General features: G+C 36.1%; 1 long non-coding RNA gene across 1 annotated transcript in view; it reads right to left on the reverse strand.

Moving 5' to 3' along the window:
* Positions 1-871: 871 nt before the first annotated feature.
* LOC107181666 overlaps positions 872-5,516 on the reverse strand; it is a 28,333-nt gene continuing 23,688 nt past the window's right edge. Inside the window, exons 2-3 of the long non-coding RNA XR_001512356.1 lie at positions 3,083-3,145; positions 872-983 (exon numbers count right to left, since the gene is read on the reverse strand). This is a non-coding gene — a long non-coding RNA (uncharacterized LOC107181666). The remainder of the gene's footprint in view (positions 984-3,082; positions 3,146-5,516) is intronic.

The following is a 5,516-nucleotide window of genomic DNA, read 5'->3' on the forward strand; positions in this document are numbered from 1 at the left end:
TGGTCAATGCACCTCATAGCGACTGGCTGAGCGGTCGTTCTTGTCGTTATGCCATTTGGTCGCTGGGCTTTTATTATATAGGATTCAATGTAGCTATAGCTTATAGATAAAAATTTGATTGTAAAAGTTGACACTTATTTTACTTAAATACATGTTAAGATTTATACATTCTTTGAAGTTTTTTTCTCCTAAAATAATTTTTAAAAATTTGGGATATTTATAAATGATTTGGGGTAAAGTTTTATTCTCCTGTGTTCTCTCTTTGACCACCTAATTTAGGATAATTAAGTCTGAAGTCTTTTACTTAAAAATTTCCACCTTCTTATCAACTAGAGTTGATCTGGAATAATGTATTTTTATCAGATTGTATTGGTAACTCAAACCAGGATCATTCACCTGAAGAGAAAATGGTTGTTATTCCATATGGTTCACACATGAGCAAATTGATAGGTAGCTGTGAAATGAATAATAGTGTGATTTGACTTCACAGTTAAATGAAAATCTTAGAAATTACATAGTTGAAAATTTTACATTATTATTGCTAGTTTCTCTGGGTTTCTCCTTGGGAGGGTCTTTATACTTTTAATTTTTCTTTACTCTTTGTCTTTTGATTAGATAATAAAAGGGACTATTTTGTAGTCCAGGTTGGTGAGCACCTTTGGAATGTTCCATGGATGTGATAAAACTGTGACATGTGTAACATCTCTAAAGGCAGATTCATGAGTTTAAATTTAATTCACTGACTTTCCAATTAGTGACTGATTCTGTTCCCAAATGGAATCATTTCACAATATGGGATAAAGGATAATTAGATAATTCTAGAATGCAGTTTTTTATTTCACTTCTCTCCCCACTCCCCCGTCAGCTCAGAGATGTTAAACAGTCAGGTGTCTAAGTGATCTGGATTTGGCTTGGCTTCTTCTCTGGATAAATGCTGTGACCTATGGAAGTCACTCAATTTGTTTGTGCCTCAGTTTCCTTATCTGTAAGAAGAGACACTCAGAGTAGATTTATTTTCTCTTCAGTTTTGATTTTAAATATCTAGAAATCAGATTTTGTAAAAATAAATATATGTTTTTATTGATTTTAGAGAGAGAGGAAAGGAGAAGGAGAGAAATATTGATTGGCTGCCTCCTGCATGCCTCCTACTGGGAATCAAGCCACAACCAGTGACTGTTTAGTGCACCAGATGATGCTCAACCAATTGAGCCACACTGGCCAGGGCCTAGAAACAAGAATTTTAAAATACAATTAAGGCTGACTGAAATGAATTTCCAACTGCCCCCTAAGTATTTCTTTCTTAAGCAGTCTTTTAAGATGGCGTTTGAAGGTTAAATAGGTTAATAAAAGCATTGTGAAGATCATCTAACAATCAGTTGTGCTAAGTCTTCATTATTAATTCTTTATTCTTTCTTCAGCAAGATGACATTAAAATATCCTATTGTGATATTTTTAATTCTTTTCTGGCAGAGTTAGACCTTGAGAGATATTGATCATACTTTTAAAGCAAATTATCTTAATAGATGGCACATGATATTGTTTTTATAGCACATTTTATACAGAAATTGTTGAAAGATGGGTGGATAGTATTTACCATATATATGGTGCATTCTCTGTCCTTTCCCATTCTACTGCCCACAGTGATTCTGCCTCAAAATTTATCCAAATATTTTAAAAATCCGTTCACATTTCTGAAATTTTAAAAGTAATGCAATTCCTAAACATATTACATAATAGTAAAGTAGTAGTTCTGGTTTATTTGTCTAAAAATTGCCTTGTTCACTCAGTCTAATATTTGTTTGTGTTCTTTACATCCACTGGTTTGAGGATTTTTTATGCTTTACACTGGTGATAACCTTTGTTTTGAGAATTTGCCATGGAAAATTATCACATGAGGACTGATGCTTGGCAACCTTGAGGAATTACAAGAAAAATCTTGGTGCCCAGCTGGCTTGGCTCAGTGTTTGAGCATCGACTTATGAACCAGGAGGTCACCGTTCGATTCCTGGTCAGGGCACATGCCTGGGTTGCGGCTCAATCCCCAGTAGGGGACATGCAGGAGGCAGACAATCAATGACTCTCTCTCATCATTGATGTTTTTCTCTTTAATTAATAAAAACATATATTAGAAAAATAAAATAAAAAATAGAAAAATCTTGGTGAGAAAGCTTATGAACAAGAAGGAAATATGCCATGACTGTCATAGCCCTGCCCTAGAGTAAACACTCAGTAGGTATTTGCTGAATAAATAAAAGGATTCAATTAAAATAGCCATTTTTAAAACTCAATTTGAATGGCGATTTACCAAAAAAGTACCATCACAAGTATTTCCTAGCAAGCAAATGTTATCACACCCCTCCTAATGTTTAAGATTTTATTATGCCTAGCAACAATATTGTGATTTAAGTTCTGAAGACCATTTCATTGGGTGTAAGTCCCTGAAAATATAATAATTAGAACATTTTGGCTGTTCACGATTCCTGTGAATTTTATTGACATTATCATTTCATTTTTTTGTTTGTTTGTTTGTTTAGTATAGCAGTTTTTCTATCTTGGCACTTAAGCAGAAAACTTTACTTACTTATTATGGTTGTTTCACAGTTGATTCTGTCCTTTAACTTCCTGTTTTCACAATTTGCCAGCCAATTAAAGATATCTGTGGTTTTAAAGCATGTGTCAACTGAACAGATATCAAGAATAAAATGCACATATACATTCCAAAAGACTGTGTCAAAATCAGTAAGATTGCACAAGGCAGGAACCTCGGATAGCATTTTAACAGAAGAAAATGGTCAGAAATGAGTTCATTCAGTACAGTACCCAAGCTTTAATAAACCGGGTCTTATCTCCTTTGGCCAGTGGACAGCTTCTAATTGGTAAGGGTCCAAGGTGAGGCAAACAAAAGCAAGGAAACCTGTCTGCTTGGCTTCATACATCAGCAAGATAGCCCTATCGTACATCAACGGACAGGCTTCAAGTTGACAACAGGAAAAATGTGACTCAGCTTATGCAAAAGGGGAAGTCCCTGCATCGGGCTCAAACAATGGGCCTGTCATTTTACTGCTTCTCTGGTCTGTCTTACCTTTTTGGAAGATATGCAGGGGCAGAGGGCTCATTATTCTTCTCTGGGTTTTCGACTGAGACACTGAAATTAGTATTGAGACAGAGGTATTATTTAAAGGGAGAGCAGAGCAGGGCAAACAATGTGGTACCTGTGGTCAGGCTGGTAAAATGACACCTTAAATTCCAGGAATACTTCATTTGGGTACAGCAACAAGATGGGCCCAGTAACAAGAACAACAACAAGAAAGCAGCACCAAATCCTCCTTAGAATAATAAGTCTCATGGATAAATAAAACAAAGAAGGCCTGTGATATAATTACTTTTCTCCTCCCATTCTCACATATCTGCAATTCCTACTGCAGAAGAGAAACCCCATCACCAGTCAGTAAGTACCTGCTCAAACACCAAACACCATGCACATGTGGTTTATATGTTGTTATTTGAATGTTAGGAGATTCTATTTTTAAATTTGAAATTTTTTTCAATTACAGTTTACATTTAGTACTATTGTCTATTAGTTTCAGGTGTATAGCATAGAGGTTAGATAATCATATATTTCATAAAGTATTCCTCCTGGTGCTCCCAGCACTCACCATACATAATTATTAAAACATCATTGACTAAATCTCCTATGCTGTATTTTATAGCCCCATGACTGTTTTGTAACTACCAACCAATACTTCTCAATCCCTTCACCTTTTCACCCAGCCCCTTAACCCCTCTCCCCTCTGGCAAACATCAGTCTCTGTATCTCTTCATCTATTTCTGTTTTGTTTGTTCATTCATATTGTTCTTTACACGCATCTATAAGTGAAATCATGGGGTATTTGTCTTTCTCTGACTGACTTATTTCACTTAACATAATACCTTACAGGTCCATCTATGCTGTCACAAATGATAAATTCCATTCATTTTTATGATCGAGTAATATTTTATTATATATATATATGAAATCACTGGTCCATAAGGCAGGTCCATTTTTAATTTTTTTGAGGAACCTTTGGGAGATTCTTTAGTTAAGACCAATAATGCTGAAGAAAAATTACCTCTCAGACAACTGAGCTGTCTTCCATCCATCACACCACCAGCACCAAATGGGTAGGCCTCACTGGAGTCAACTGCAGAAAAAGCACGCTCTCCAAGTGAATCACTTCAAGAGGTCTGTGGTCTTTGACAACCTGACAAACATTACCCTCTATAGTTATAGGTTGTTCTTAGTTCCTGCCTCAAGGCTCCACCTAACTTTATTGTCTCTAGTTCCTCTTTATTAATTTTTGTGAAGCTTTCACCTTCTTCCTTTCTTGCCATGTAGTAATAATATGGCAAATGTGGGAGATTAAGGTGCTTCAGTGAAACAGACTTACAGGAACCAGGAGAAGTGGCTAAATGAATATTTCTGGGTTTCAGAGTTTTATGGGAAAGATAATGACAGTTGTAAAATCATTATTGGTAAGAACATGAGTTTTCTGAAGTTTTACCCCTTTAGAGAATGTTGAAAAATATGTTTATTATTTTTTTACTGAATCATTATTATTTTTTTACTGACCACTATATGTTATTGTTTTCTTGTGAGTTGTTGCCATTATGTTCTTGTCTATGGAATAGCAGCACCCCAAGAGGTTATGGTTTCTCACCACTGATAGAATCACATCTTCTCACCTTTGTGTTCTTGGTACATAGGGCCTGGGACCTGTCAACCACTTATTAAACATATTTAATTGAATGGATAAATGTTTAACTATATTTTGATTAGCTATGTTGAAAAAGCTCCAAGGAAAAGAAAGATGTAAAGTGATAAGACTGGTAGAGAGCAATGATTAAAACCACAAAACTAGAATTCCTTCTACTGGGCCAGAAATTGCACTTTTGATTAGTCTCCTTTGGTTGCCAAAGAAATATAGAATGAAGGAAATAAAACCAGTTAAAAGAAGTCTTTGGTTCCAGCAAAGAGATTCTGTGAGTTTAAATGTCAGATTTAGATAAATTAAATGTATTATAGGGACAGACATTTAGGAAACAGGAAAGATCTGACTTCATGCTTCTCATAAGAATTCCAGAACCTTCCCCCATCTCAGATTAGGGTGGAGCTCCCTCTCCTCTTCTCCCCACCCCTACCCTGTGCTGGAGTCCTGAACTTCTCCTTTCTCTGTTCCTGTTTAGCCTCCCACGTCACACAACAGTAATTAAATGACTAAAACCTTACAGAATTCACTGAGTGGGCCAAAAGCAAGTGCTCTGGCAGCTTGGCAAACTTACCATGTCTTCTGAGTCTCAAGGAGCAATCACTGGCTGAAAGTCCTTTACTGAGTTGAGAGAAGAAAGTGTGATGCATCTTTTTTCAAATATCCACTTTGCTAACTCCATCACCTCCTTCAGGTCTGATCAAGTCTCACTGTTTCAATGAGGTTCACTCTGATGATGCAATTGCCTGACCTAAATCCTGTATCCTGGCA

The sequence above is a fragment of the Myotis davidii genome, unplaced genomic scaffold (genome assembly GCF_000327345.1).
Source record: "Myotis davidii unplaced genomic scaffold, ASM32734v1 scaffold967, whole genome shotgun sequence".
NCBI lineage: Eukaryota > Metazoa > Chordata > Mammalia > Chiroptera > Vespertilionidae > Myotis > Myotis davidii.